The 16288-nt window shown below is 30.4% G+C and overlaps 1 protein-coding gene across 1 annotated transcript in view; it reads right to left on the reverse strand.

Moving 5' to 3' along the window:
* The window catches only part of trio (trio Rho guanine nucleotide exchange factor), a 669473-nt gene extending 654412 nt beyond the window's left edge, over positions 1–15061 (reverse strand). Inside the window, exon 1 of the mRNA XM_024360812.2 lies at positions 14921–15061. The gene's annotated coding sequence lies outside the window, so the exon portion shown is untranslated. The remainder of the gene's footprint in view (positions 1–14920) is intronic.
* Between the last annotated feature and the right edge of the window lie 1227 nt (positions 15062–16288).

Here is a 16288-nt window from a genome sequence, read left to right on the forward strand (position 1 = left end):
ACGTAAGTGAAAAAAAAAAAAAGTAAATAAATAATAAAATAGCTCAACGTTTTTAAAAAACAACAGTAGACGCCCGTATATTTAATTTTTGTTTTTATTCCATTCTGGAATTTTACAAACCTTTAAACATAAACCTCAAAGTTCAAGAGATTTCATTTGCTTTTTAAGCCTTTTTAATCGGCTTCATTGCTGAAAATAATAAACGCGAAAATTATAACTATGATATTGGTTAGAAAGAATGAAGCATCGGCCATTTAATGATGTAATTATTTAATACTATGATTATGTTGTAATATCATAAGAGTGCTACTATTCAAAAACCAATATATTGTTGTCGTTTTTTCTAATTATTTATTGGGGGATTACAATACGATTAATAATTTTAAAGTCCTTTGAGAACGTAAAGCATATAAAATACCACTTCTGGTTATTGTTAGTTATGAATTTCACTTTGTGCTTTTGAATTTTCTTTTTTATGTATTTCAGTTCTTTGCAGTCATCAAATCGCTTAATTTTCTAAAATAAACTTTCCTAAAAACATTCATAAGAATAAATTAATTTTTAAAAACGTATAGTCCTAGTAACTAATTAAGGGTAAAATTACTCTATAGGAGGGCTAAATAGATAATCAACATATAGCCTCGCACGCACCAAAATCACGCAAGTGCATGGTTTTTCAATTACCTACTAAGGTTTACATTAATCAAATTTTCTAAAATGAAATACTAACAATAGACCTAAAATTAATTAATTAGGGCGCATTACATAGCTGTGTACTGATCACGATAGAAATATGGGAGAAAATAATAGCCTTTAAAATATTTATAAAAACAAATTTTTATAATTCTGGTTTTACTTTCCTAAAAGCCAACCTCACTCTCGTTAAATTCGGATGGACGTAAATCCAATCAAACTAAGTCACAGAATAAATTACGTCAGAAATGCAAGATGTCTTAGATAACGAATCTACGTGACCGAAGCAAATAACAAAAAGGATATGTGAATAAGATATGCCACTGAAAAGGATAAGATATCAGAAGTGGAGATACCTGTACTGCTAAATCTTGACGGATGTGGGATTCCAAAACAATCAACTGAGTATGCATGGAGCTCAGTTCATTCGAGATATAACCATACAGTAAATTATTTTAAAAGGTTTTAACCAGTGAATGAAAATAAAAGCTTGTGTCCCCGATTTCATTTACTCTAAAATGGAATAAAAAATACTAATACTAATAATAATGATGCTCTCTGCATACATTCTTCCAGTGATGCCTCTCCAAACCAAATTCCACTAAATCAGTTTTAACGCAATCCTCCTATCTACGTTTCGTTCTGCCCCTCGGACGTTTACCTGTTGGTTCAGTGTTTATTAACATTTTATACGCCGCAATGCTATAACTTGAAAGAAAAATACTAAACTATAGAATAACATACACTAAATAGTTATTAGTTTAAGTAATACAGCACATAATTGTATTGTGAAGTAATGTGTAGTGAAAAAAAAAATTGGTTTCAAAAATATAAAACAGTTTATGCCATAGCGGGTTTGATAATAATCAATATAATTACACAAAAATGGCAATTTTATACGTTTAACAAATGTATGTTCATTGTAAACAATTTTATTTTGTTGTTTTTAGTAGTATTCATTTTTTATTATTAAATATCAATCACAAAGACTGCGAAAAAAAATTTTAAACACATTATGCCCAATTTTTTTTTTGTTTACTAAAATTATATAATAATAACACAAACTTATTATATATCTATAAATATTTCATTCATATTTAATGAAAAACTTGATATTTGATTAAAAAACATTGTTTTGTAATATATTTTTTTTTTATCACGTATCGGCCACTAAGGACCACGTGAATATCAATGGTTAGGCTTCTTTGAGAGTCTTGATTTTTTATCTTCCCATCAGAGTTTCATGATCCTCGACTGCCAATATATTACTTTATATATTATAAACATAAAGGCCTCAGAAAACTTACCTCAGTTATTAAACAGGCAAGCAGAATTTTAAACGGACTCTAACAAATACTTCCAAGAGTTTTATTTTTGAACATAGTTTTTAATAAATTGACAGGGATTATGATGAAAATGGCCAATAGAATGGATTGAAGCGTTACAAACAATTGAAATATGGATATATTATAAAACTGTGATAGGCTTTTGTTATTATTACATAATTTAATATTAAAAAGTGGGCTTAATGAGGTTCTTACTAATTTTTATCATAGACTTTGTGATTGCTATTAATTAATAAAATATGTTAGTTTTACAGTAATAAAGAGAACATATATATGTATTGTTTGAGAGTGGTTTATATTATTCTTAACAACAAACTTCAGTGATCCACTTTTACTCCCAACTTTTTATTTAAAAAAACCTCCAACCTTTCGGCCCATAGGCCATTATCAATGATTGAACATTGATGTCATAATTCATTAAATGTTTCTTTTTTGCAGGCTAATTCTCCATGTCTTATATAAACCACATAATTTTAATTCAAAGCTATTCCACAAAAATTGTTTTTTCTTATTTTATTAACCTCACTAACAATATCAACAATAAAACCAACCGTAAAGGAAAAACAATTTTTGTGGAATAATTTTGTAATGAAATAATGAGGTTTATATAAGAAATGGGCAATTAGCCAGCAAAAAAGACAATTTAATGAATTATGACGTCAATGTTTATGGTTGTCTCTTTGAAAATGGCCTAAGAGCCGAAACATTGGAGGTTTTTTAAAATAAAACTTGAGAGTAAAAGTGGATCATTAAAGAAATAAAGTAAAATAAAAAGACTACAATAAGATTTTTATCAATAGATTTTCAGAGTTTATTGATCAATATCATATTTATTTTTCATATTTTAATAGCTTTAAAACGAATTATATATATATCTAGTGTATCAGTTGGCGCGAAATTACCGCTACAATAATACAAAGAATAAAAACGAACAGGTGGGTACTAATTATATGAGGATATAACATTAAATTCGAGCAAAAAAAAAATAAAAGAGAAGCTGTGTAAATATTGATAAAGTTTGAAAGATACCTTTCAATCTATTTAAATTAATCAATTAGGACGAGTGAAAAGAAACAAAAAATAAAATAAAAGTAAGAGTTCTAAAAAAATTTAAACATAGGATCAAAGAGATTTAAATGAAGGTAAAATGATCAACGGAATTCCGCTTTTAAAGTACTTATTTCTAAATGGAAACTCAAGAGGAAAAGTAAATGTTAAAAGCATTGCAATAATACTGAGAATGGAAGAGATGGCGAACCCAGAACCATTAATTTTCTATTTATACAGCTCTAAAAGGATACAAAACTTGGAACCTCTCATTTTGTATTCATTCAAACCGAAAAGGATCTTTCCTATTAGGGAACAAAGCAACATTTGCTCAAAACGATACAACAAAGGCACTTAAAAGTAATAAGTAATATTTTTAAAAAAAATATAGCATTATAGTATCTACTTTATTTTATATATCTTTATTGAAATTTACAACTGTACATAATTATACAAACAGTAAATTTGTTTTAAGTTTATAATAGAGTGATACAGGCATGTAGAGAAACTGCCCATTGGTAGCACGCTAATGACGTTTTTACATTAGCAGGTCTCATGGTCATCTTTTTTTTTTTTTCAGGCGCCTCAGAATATTGTAAGGAATAGAATAGGAAGTAAGGTTAAAAACTAGTAGGTTTGAGGAATTTATAATGGAAGGAATGGTATCTGGTTCGGGCTATATCGGTTAAATATGGAATATTAAGGGAATGCTTTTGTTTGTTACAAAATAAGGAGCATTGAGGATTTTATGAAGGATTTTGGATCGTAAGTATTGGATACGAGAGAATTCGAAGGTTTGGTGGAGCCCCAAAGCTCAACTGCGTTTGTCCCGATTAGCTTTGTTACAGTCAGGTAGATCAGTCTTTTTGTTTGTCCAGTAAGTGCCTGTAATAGTCGAAATCAACGTGTATATTCCTGTTTTTTGTCCAGATTGCCATTCTTACAGTCATGCAGATCGGTCATTTATAATAAGTCGGAAGTTTTGACCGTTGTCCAGTAAGTGGACTCTAATTGTTGGAATTGAGGTAGTTAGTTTTCTGTCTTTTCAGTCTAGTGTGAAGATTCCATGTTAGTTTTGTCCAGTTGCAGTCCTAGGTAGCGGGACAGGGGATCTGTTCGACAGGGGTAAGAGCAACATTATTAAAAGATACTGTAGGGCAGTCGGTAGGCTAACGACGAGGGGTAAAGGTGATTTGATGGGATTGGTAGGGATTTATTTTAATCCTCCAATTACGACACCATTCTTCGAAGGGTGTGATAGGGGATTGGAGAGTTTGGGATGCAATTAAAGTGTCATTATTAACTGCGAGATATGTGTCATGGCCATAGTGAGGATAGTTTTAGGATCTGTTGGGGGGATGACAGCTATATCGACGGTGTAGAGTATAGGACCGAGGATAATACCTTGAGGAACACCAGCGGACTGAGAATAGAAGAATGAAAAGGAACCATTGTGATTTATTTGGAATAATCTATCAGTGAGAAAGGAACGCACTATGGGAAAGTATGTAGGAGGTAGGTATCCGCAGAGTAGGACCTACTTAAAATAGAAGTATTCACCAAGGTTGATGTACAGAGGAATTTCGTGGAAAAAAAAAATTATATGAACTGATTTATTGCTTCTTTTTAATTCCTATTATAATTTTTTTCTTTAATTTACTTTTTCATTATAAAATATTAAATATGCCATCAGTTTTTTTTTTCCCTTTCGTCAAATGTTTTGTTTTTGTGTTCTTAATTGTATTAACAGAGCATAAGCTCTAACCAACTGACGTTTAGCCATAATCTCTGCTTACAAATCCCTGATGAAGACCTGAAAATCCGGTCGAAATGTCGTCACGAATAAATATTTTTGATTTGGTTTTTTTTTTTCTGACAGCACCCCCCCCCCCAACCTCTTCTTTACGGTCAACTATCTTCACCTTATATATAAATACATGTTTGGCGACTTTCAAAGCTATCAACTTAAACAGCCCTGGTGAAGCTGTACAAAGTGGATAGAAAAGTCGGAAAATAAGTAGTTGTTAACAATTTTTGTTCCTATATTGACCGCAATCCTGAACATCTTCTTAATTATAAGTAAAAATTGAAATAAAGAAGATAATAATAAGAGTGAAAAATAATTATGTTTTAAAAATTTATAATAATTAAAAATATCCTCATTCATCTTTAATTGAGACAATAGAATCGAGAAACCTGATAATAGAAACACCATATTAAACAATGTGATGTTTTGAAATGAATGTCATTAAATAATAAAATAGCATATATAATAAAATAGCAAGTAACACAGATAATATGAAGGGAACCATTTGCGTTAAACAATTTTTATATAATGACAATAACATTTTTATAGCCTATTGCAAGAGCTTATTGAAGAGATTGTGATATTGATATTGCCATAATATCCTTTTTATCACTGCCGTCTCAATAACGTTTCTTTTCTTTCTTTTACGCCCTTATTTCGTTTTATTAAACTAATTTCTTTTTCCGTTATTTACAGAATTAAAGAGTAAAACCTGGCAGTAGCCTCTCATGGATTTCAAAATATATCTTGTTCTTTAATGCTTAATGTATTTTCTAGTAGCATTTTATGATAAATAAAAGTAAACAACTAGAAAAAACATTAGACATAAAAGAAGACCTTAAATGTATTCCTGATACATATTATTTAATCATATAATAATAAATTGAATCGTCCCCAATCACATTCTCTTATTGAACCTTAAACATATAACTATAACCTTCCTCTCTACTTTAGTAATTGACCAAACCAAATTTTTTTAATAATAAATTGAAATTCTTGTGCAGATAATTTTGATTATAGTATATTAAGTACAAAATGATCATATGTTTATTGTTTTTTTTAAACAATTAATGATAAAACTCAACAGATTATTATGATTGTTATGTATAAGATTGTAGACGCCTTGTTTATAATCTTAAACATACCAAAAAAGAAAAAAATGTATATAAAAGCTGAAAAGGGAACACATTATCCCCGAAACGTCCTATGTAGAAGAGAAATAAAAAATATTTGGATTATAAACCATTTTTTTTTATATCTTAAGGCAATTGTAATTTTTTTAAATTTATAATAATTTTTTTTTTGTATATATTCATTGTCAGAGTTTTTTATATATCTATATTTTTCTAACGTCAATGTTATCTCCGGCCTGAGGTATAGATCAACAAAGACTGTGTCGTAAATGTTAATATTTGCTCTTTATTAACTAATCTAGCAACGACTGTATTATTTAAGTTTCATACTCTAAAATACAGAAAAAATATGTTTATCTGATGGTTAGGATTTGACAAGGGCTCTGGGAAGAGACCTGTATCAGATAGGACATACGCCTCTCTTGATATCCCCTCTTCTGACACTCTCATTTCCTCTACAACATATCATTCTCCCTCTTCTATAAACGGTTAAATGTTGAGCGTGTATATATTTCTAATTTCTTCTAGCTGTAAATATTTGCTTTTGCCTCTATTTTATCAGTTTAATGTACGTTGGATACGTAAGCATTAATGTTTTACTATTACCAATAGAACATTTTATTACAAATGGAATGTTACGAGAGACTAGCTACCTGTGATTGGAATTAATATCTATAATATATGCAAAAAAACACAAAACTTCCAGATTTGTTAGTGGGTAAAAAAAGATGAAGAAAAGTTACATTTCTTGCAGGATTCGGCCCTGATCCCTGAAGCTCTCCAAAGAGGGGCGTGAAGTCAGTTTTTAATAAATATATTCAGTTTATTTTTAACCTTCCTAAAGCACCAAAACTGGCTATATTCCTACAATCTCGATATTATTTATCGATTGAGAGATATAAAATAAAGCAGTTTCAGCCATTTTTTTTGGTATGACCCCATATGTTCATCTTTCCTATGGGATCATAATACAAAACGGTTAATACTTAATCCAGCTTACAAGTTAATACTTAAAAAACGCTGTGAAACCCTCCACTCCCGCCCTCCATGGTAGCCTTACTTATCTTACTTTTTAAACAGACAATTATAGCGAGTAGGTTAGTCGATGTACAACAAGTCTCAATCTCACAAGAGGATATCATAGCATTAAAAAAGGCAATCCTTCCTCACCGGACACGACCCGCTAAGACCCTCGGGGAGCGACGGTCTTATATCGATTTTGAAATATTAAAACGAGAAGAGGAAACTTTAAGATAGTTAAAGCGATAAAACAGGAACCTAAGGAAAAAAAAAATTATCGGATAGACGAATGTTGTACAGAAAATTGTGATGGCCACAGAGGGATAGTAAAAATCTTAATATATCTTTAAGATAAGATAGAACATAAAAAATAATGTTTTCAGAAAATAAATCAACACATGTGACTATGGATACACCACCTTTAAATTACCATTATATAACCAAATTAGCACTATTTGCGTAATTTTTGTTCTTATTATTTCAGTTCTTCTATTATTAAGATAGTATGCAAAATAGTTAGATAGATGTACAAGTCGCTTGAGAGAAGGGTTTCTGATTTATTGTTATAGGGGAACTTTGGCAGGAGTCGGGGTAGGTTCAACTGGAACATACTTTCATTAACTAACTCTACGAACCAACTGTTTTCATTCATTTTTATTTTTGAAAAAATTTATCCTTCAAGAATTTCATTACCTCACCTATAAATGTTGCATCCAATGTTAAAACAATATATTTTACGGATAAATAAAGGTAAATAAATAAAAAATGGCTTGTTCACTCAGCTAAGTTTTATAAAGAGAGTAAACAGAAAAATATTTTTAAAAGACACATAACTGACAAAAAAAAAAAATCGAAACTCTTCGGAAAGAGGTCACAGTGTAAGGGGGTATTAGCGATAGCCCGCTTTGAGCTTCCTAAAGGCCCTTTCAGGTTTTTGTCCACAAACATCTCCAATTTTACCATTTCAATGAAGGCATCGACTGACCCTGCTTATGTTTGGAAAAAGAGTCAAAGGCAGAAAATATAAACAAGATTCGTATAAAAAAGACGAATATATATTTCGCCATCAGAGCTGTAAAAATCAGAAAGTAAATAGGTAATGTGGATCGATCATCAAGTTTTAACTTTAATTGATAAATCCTTTGTCGTAAAACTACCGACTGCCTGACAGTTTCCTCTAATAATATTGCTCTGACCCCTGTCGAATAGATCCAATACCTTGAACAACATCTGGACACAAAACTAACCTGGAATTCTCACACAAAACTGAAAAAAAAACAGGAATCTACACGTTGATTTCGACTATTACAGGCACTTATTGGAAAAACGGTCTGAACTTCCAATTCATTACAGAAGACTGATCTACCTGACTGTAACAAAGCCTATCGGGACAAACGGAGTTGAGATTTGGGGCTCTTCTAAACCTTCGAATTCCTCTCGTATCTAATCCTTCCTAAAATCCTCAATGCTACTTACTTTGTCACAGTTAAAAGAATATATAAAGACCTTAATATTCCATTTGTAACCGAACTAGCCCGAACCAAATCATTCCTTCGCTAACCACCTATACCCTCTAGTTTCTAACCTTACTTACTCTTACATTCCAGGCGATCCTGCTAATGTAAAAACGTCGTATAAGTGCTACCAATGGGTAGTTTCTCCAATAGTTACGTCTGTGTCACTCCATTATAACAGAGATCAAATTTACTGAATGCATTATAATGAATAGTTGTAAATTTCAATAAAGATATTAAATACAAATAAAAATAAATTGATTACTCAATGACTTTTAAATTCAGGAATGCTCCTTTTATTTACATTCTTTATAACAATTTAATAATCTTTACTTAATGTATAAGAAAAAATGGCTGAAATATGGAAATGCGAGATTAGATCCTAGAACCACTTGTAATAATTGGCTTTCGAATCCGCAATCCTAACTGAGTAGCCATTTGTATTATGAATATGTTCTTAAATCTAAAAAAAAAAGTTTTTCTTTTCTATTAACTAAGTTATGAAACGCTGTGGTTTTAACTAGTTAATTCGACACGACTACTAATTCCATTAATTAAATATACTGTAAGATCGTAAATTGACCGCATTCAGAGCATCTTTCTTTTATTTATTAATACAATAGTACTTATTTGTCAAATTGAAATAATTATATTTTTCAACAATAAGGCTATACCAATGGGTAGTTTCTCTACATGCCTGCATCATACCATTATGGTCTTACATCAAATTCACTAGCTATATTATGTAAATACAATTATGAATATCAATAAGTAAATAAAAAAAAAGTTTAAAACATACTGAAATGTGTAATGAACATTGCAGTGGTATTTTCTGGTAGAAAACAAGTGGGCTTTGTCCACACTCCACACTTGGCTCCTCAAGAAAAGACAAAAATCGATATCATATTCTGGATCTTGAGGAAAGTTAAAACCAAGATTGTTCGATTTCAGATCCGCATGACTCTGAACGACTTTCTTACCAGTTTTTTCTTGCGGGTATAGTCGACAGAATGGCTATTTCATCAAACTTTTTTGACTTTCTCCAGCCCTTTAGACAAAATCGGAGAACATAATTAGTCTTTCGATACTTAATTAGATGAGGAGGAACCAGGATGGCTGTCGGTAGCGGATATGAGAAACACTGTAACTTTTCTAATCAGTTGTATGATTACTGTGTACTGAGCTTTAAGTGATATAAAGAATTTAATTTATTTTTGATTCCTATTAGAGATAATTTCTGTTTTTTCTGGACATGAACCACAGTTTCTCATCGCTCGTTCGACCTAAACTGATTATAGCTCACATTAATCCGGTAGTTTGGAACTCGGTACTGAGCATAAGGTCTCGCAGAAAAATCTGAAAGTAGTAACTAAATCAATTACCTCAACATTACTCTAGAATTAATTGATAGTATGATATGAGATCGTACGATCCGTACTAGAGTTCTACAGTAAAAATTCCCATCCCAACAACCCCCACATCCCTAGTCATACAACGGCTGCAAATAACCAAGACGTAAACAGTGTTAAGGACTAACCGTATTTTATCAGACAAAAAATAAAATCAATTTACATTTAATACTCTTTCAGCTATTCAATATTAGGACAAAAATTACGACTACCGGTAATTTACTCGCTAGGATTACACATGAGATTAGAGGGGATGAGTAAGGAAAATACCGAGCAGCACCTCTAGATTAAGCCTTGATTAAGTTTCAGCTCGGGATTAAAGGTGATCCCTCATCCAAGCTCTATTACGTCAATTAACCTTCGTATTTCGGGGAACGTAAACAGCAGCTATTTTAGTTAAATGGTCTTACAAGGTTATTTAACATGAAATAGTAACAATAGGTTGCATCAAATCGCTAGTTCGTAGTAGTATAATGACGCAACTGTATTGGATGAAGTATTTGGACTGATATTGATCTAAGAGGGGTTTAAATTTTTCACGACTGTGAGTGATGTACCGAAGTTTTAATTTTCACTAAAAGAATTGAAAGGTCTGGGGGCGGGATTTTTCGCAGGAGCTCCATACCTGAGTGGTGTAAGTCCATATGGTACTTACACCACTCAGGTATGGATCTTGAGCATGTTGTATATGAGAATTTAGTTGGTAAGTGATGATTTAATTTTCGATTTTTAGTAATCGTCGAAGTAAAAAAAAATCGGTGATTCATAAGATTTTCAAAAGTGTCCCATGTGATTTCCATATCAGTTGTCTTTTTTGTATTTTGTCTCTGTCTGTTTCGATAACGGGACATCGTAAAATATTAGTTGAGGGCACTCTAAACGTCTAAGTGTAAATGCGACCTGATTCGATCTATCTATATGTATCGATAGTGAAAGTAAACATACTAACTTTCATATGATTATTAGATAATAGATTTTAATAAGTATTAAAATTCTGTAATGATCGACTAACCACGAAACATACTCTCATGGAGAAAGTTTCTATATTAAATATTATTTTTATGAGAGAGGTAAATTGATATGGATTCGAGTTTATTGTTTACCTCATCCTAAAAATAAAACAAGAATACATGTTATGACCTGAACTATTCAGTGCCCCAGGTAATGGTATATTACAAGGACTGCTTCAAATTAATATCAGTACCCAACTAGTCAATTATATTTAGAACCATATTCCAGTCGAAGCAACATTGGAAAGAATAATTAATGCACTCCGTACAGAGAGAAATCGTTGTTTTAATTGAGAACCGTTCTCCCTGCGGGGTTATATTTTAAATATAATGGTTACAACTTCAGCTCAGGACAATAATACTAATGAAGTTTTTAAATAGCGCCTATTATTCAATCATTTATGAACCATTCTGCTATAAAAAAACATTTTGAAATTCATATTTAAAACTAGTTAAAACTAATTGAAAACTGTTCATCCATGTTCACGGTCCACTTACGCTACATTATATTAATATAATGCAAATGATAAAATTAATTAACGACATAGGGTTCAACTGAATTCATTTATTTAGTTTTTTTAATTCAAATACCTTAACTACCACAGAGTTGGATTCTTCTGAAACATTTGATAAAATGAATAGGTCGGCGGGAGAAAATATTTAATAATATAAAGAATGCTGCAAAACTAAATGAATACTTTAAACAATTTCACTAAATTGACAATTACATTGTTATATTTTATTACATAATGTTTTTTTTTTTAATTTGGTTAATTTATAGGACTTAAAGCAAAAAAAAAATTAATATTATTTTTTAAAAAAATGTAATTACTTCTATACTAATTTGAATGTACATATAGATAGATATTTCATACTATTGATTGTGAAAGTCCTTCCTTCTATATTGATTAATAAAAAATGAAATGTTTTGATGAATCAGTAGTGACAGCTAAGAAAACACCTACGCATTAGAAAAGAAATGCATACCAATAATAGCATACCAATAAGTGAAAAATAGTAATGATTAGGATTAAATAGATATATAAAATAAATACAGATATAAAAGAATAATTTATGATACTGTATCTTATAGCTGTGGAATCCTAAACAGTATCACTACGACCATACATATATATATTGCTATCACTAAAAAACCAAATAATCAATGTACTTTCCTACCACTAATTTATAATTTTTATTTATGACTAAAGCTCTCACTTTAAGATGGGTACAATGTGGCCAAATTTTTAAGCATTTAGGACCAAATCTCTGGTACAATGAGGTTTTTTTTTTAAGTTCATAGATAACCACAAAGGGAGCCCAAATGAGTAAGGACATGACAAAGGACTGAGAAAACGTATGGTTACAATTTCCTTTTAATACACATATAGTCTAGTGACTTCTTAACAATAAATTATGTAATATAGAGTGTTAAATAAGTTGAACATATTTTAATATTATATTTATAGTAGGGTGAAAATTTCTCAAAGACATAAAAGTGCTTCTGTTTGTAAAATGACCCATGTAAATTACAGAAATTAATTTAACTATTTAAGTTATTGTTAGTCAATGGAGTTCAATTTAACATATTTATACTCCGTAATGTCTATCAATATTCTGAACGAACAGCAGCATTTTATTGCATTTCAATTTAAAATATTATTATTACACATTATTTTTTTTTTTTTAATTTTATTTGTATAGTGTATTCTCGCCGTTTTTCAGTTCCAGGCGTTTTTTAAATATTGCTGGATTTAATTATCCTAAACTTCCCTCTACCCGTTTTAAGCAAATATCTCAAAAGTGATATAGGACCGTTGCTCCCTGGGGGGTCTTAGCGGGGTGGGCCTGACGGGGAAGGATTGCTTTTTTTCCATTTATTTGAACAAAATACTTTATTATTTGGAAAAAAAAAATACTATCCATGAAACTATTTTAAATTTGAAAATTAAGTGAGATTTCGGAGACAATTTAAAATTTAATATAAAATAGCTAGAGTTAATGAAATGGAAAAACAAATGTAAGTAGTAGAAATATTTAAAATAGTTCATAAAATATTAAAATAATCGCTATATATTGTTCAAATCATGTTCGTTTTATAGTTAATTAATAAAACATTATATCAACACCTGGTTAATGCATCTCGTTGCAGGTTGGTTTTAGACGCGATAATGGGAAAATATTCAGGCTTCAAGGAATCCTATTATTACCCATGGGAATGAATCTGGATTCTGGCAGGTGTATCCGACGATTCAGTTCCCAACTGGGTACTGCACAATATCAACTCTTCCAGTTAAGATTATAACAATCGTTTTCCATATCTACCCCTCTTCCGCATCGCTTGTCACCGTTTCAATAACTCACGTACCGACCACCGTACCTCTGGGTATCGTATTGCACTCAAACTACCTTAACAATAAAACTGCAAGTATTTTTTTTTCTTTTTATTTTTATAATACTATCATTAAAAAGTAAATGAACAACATTAATAAAAATAGAATGATTGAAACACTAACTTAGTTAGATTTCAAAGCTTGCGATGTTAGATAATTGAGTAGTTCTAGATCAAAATACATTTCTGACTAAATTCATTTAACAATGAAATCGCGAATTATTATCCGCAAGAAGTCTAAATTTGATTTTTTAAAAATAATAGTGCTACTTTTCTATCATATAAAAAGCTTCGAAATTTATTGTTCACAGCAAAATCTAAATGAATTTAGTCTTAAATGAACAAAATAGATTTGTATTCCCAGCTCATAGACAATAAAAAAAAAATCATTCTGTTATTATATTTTTAAACTCTTCAGTTATCTTATATGAAAAGGAGACGATATGCTATAAAAATCGTTCTTAGAATAGTTGAATGTAAATTAAACAAGACTAAATTAAAGAAATTTATTTTCCAGAGCATTCCAGTCGTACGATAACACATATACTTAGCGTCAATATTATAACAAACCCGTCTAAGGAAAACTGGATACTTTTTTTATTTAAAAACATATTTGATCCGTTTTCAGAACTTAATTCTTTTTAAAACCTTCCAACGTTTCGACCACTTAGGTCTTTTCAAGGATATCTTTACTTTGTTGTCATTTTCTCTTTTAAAATTCTTAAAAATGCCGGCTAATTGCCTTTGTCCCATCTATAATTTCTTCTATATAATTCCTTCCTAAATTTAAAACTTGTACTAACCACTTTTCTTTCTATCATTTACATTTGGAAACTCTTTCTTCACTGCAAACTAATACTTCAACCGTTTGAGATAATTTAGAAAATATTTCAAAGAAATTTAAATAACTTTATGCCAATAGGTTTTATCAAATATTCATATTGGAAGAAAATAGCGAGACAGTTTCAATTTTTCTACTAAAATTTAACCGTAAACGTAAAAAAGTTTCTTTCTTTTCTGAGTGACTCTTAATTCAATAGCAAGGAAAAGACAGGATACAAATTGTATTAAAGACACTGGAAGCCTACAGAGAAAAAGCGAGTTATACCACTTTTCCCTAAATGTTTAAAAGAACAAATTTCATTACAGAATCGCAAATTTTTTATATATTCTTCTACAGAAATTTTGGGCCATGTAAGCTAGTTTTCCTGTACTATTGAGTATGGTATCCAAAAATACATCAGAAACCGTTGTTCCTTATTTGTAGTATAAAAAAATCGAATTACCTCATTTCTTCTTTGCAGCCATAATTTGTAAAATAAAATCCAAACATTGAATCGTTATATATTTTTTAAAATGAAAATATATCAAAACAATAAGCGTTAAATTAAATTTTAAAGAAGCATAAAGAGAGGAACGAAACGAATAAACGCATAAAAAACAATATTTAAAAATATGCATATAAATTTTCTATTACACAGATAATAAAATATCCAATTAATTGTCCACTTCATGAATAATTCATTATGAATACAAGCTCTTAAGTTACCTGAACGCTCAAATCCTTGATAAAGTACTCGTAAGTTTTCCTGATGTGGTCAAACACATTTCTAAAAAACATCTCGAAATATCTTCAACACGACACAGCGCGATAAGAACGAGTGAAAAAGAGACGTGACAACACTCAGAACGGACGGACCCGGACTGGTCCAGGCCGAGTCCCCCCTCCTTCGGCTCCAGTCCCCGGAGTCGGCCGATCTTTAACGAACAACACGATTTAAATATGCATTCGTAAATGCCAATGCCAAGTCTTCATTGATAACGCAACTCAATAATTTCGTTATTAGATAAATAAAATCAATTTCGAATTAAAATTAAGAGAAACAGAAAATTAGAGAGAGGAAAATTTTTTTTGTCTACCCTTGAATCACGGTGTAATAATAACTATTTAATTAAAAATAGGCCAATGAGCTCACCAAATAAGAGTTTATTATATTTATCATACTCTTCAAAATGCGGTTAATTAAGGTACAGGCGTAGACAATTTAAATAAATTTAGTGTATGCAAGACATTAAAACATAAATTAATAATTATTTAAATCTAACAAATTTCTCACGACACACAAGTTCATAATTAAACGAGTTATAAAACTTGATGCATCCAGCAGATCAGATCGATCAGTTAAGTTAATGCAGAAAGCAAGTTATAGTTACAACAACAAACTTCTCTGAATAAATGATTTTCAACTAATAAAACAAATTATACAAAGCAGGCAAATTTTACAAAAAATCGTAATATCCATTAATTGTTCCAATTTTTTTACTGGGATATCAATTTTTCATAAAAATAAAGTGTAAAATAATAATAAGTTAGATGCTGCCCGAGAGTTCGATGCTGATACTACTAATCATTCTCTACATAGATCTGTCAAATAACAAACGTCTAAACCAAAAATTACTATATCAGTTTTAACGCATCATCCCATCTACGCTTTGGTCGACCCATCCATTCGTAACAGATTCCTTACAGGTCCATCTTATTCGCCGCGATGCTATAACTTGAGTTATATTTTCCGGGTGCAGTTCCCTCAATTTAGCATTGTGTATCCTTCTAAATTCTCCCAATATCGTATCATTAAAATCAAATGTATAATAGTATACATTATTTGAAAATTATGGTTATGTTTAAATGCGTAAAACTTCTTGGTTATTAACACTGATAAATATACTAGAAGTTAATAAGTTCTTGGCAAAAAAAATTATACCTAGGTTTCAACCAAGTAGAGGATCTAGCCGTTTTTTCAAAAAGACACAGAAGGCATGAAACTATAAAATTGATTCCTAAAGGTTGGTTTCTAAAAGATAACAGACTTACTGAAGCACCTTTTGATTACAAGATTTCTTGCATATCTTAACA

This window comes from Halyomorpha halys, unplaced genomic scaffold, assembly GCF_000696795.3.
Source record: "Halyomorpha halys isolate HHAL.00 unplaced genomic scaffold, Hhal_1.1 Scaffold87.1, whole genome shotgun sequence".
In the NCBI taxonomy this organism is placed as follows: domain Eukaryota; kingdom Metazoa; phylum Arthropoda; class Insecta; order Hemiptera; family Pentatomidae; genus Halyomorpha; species Halyomorpha halys.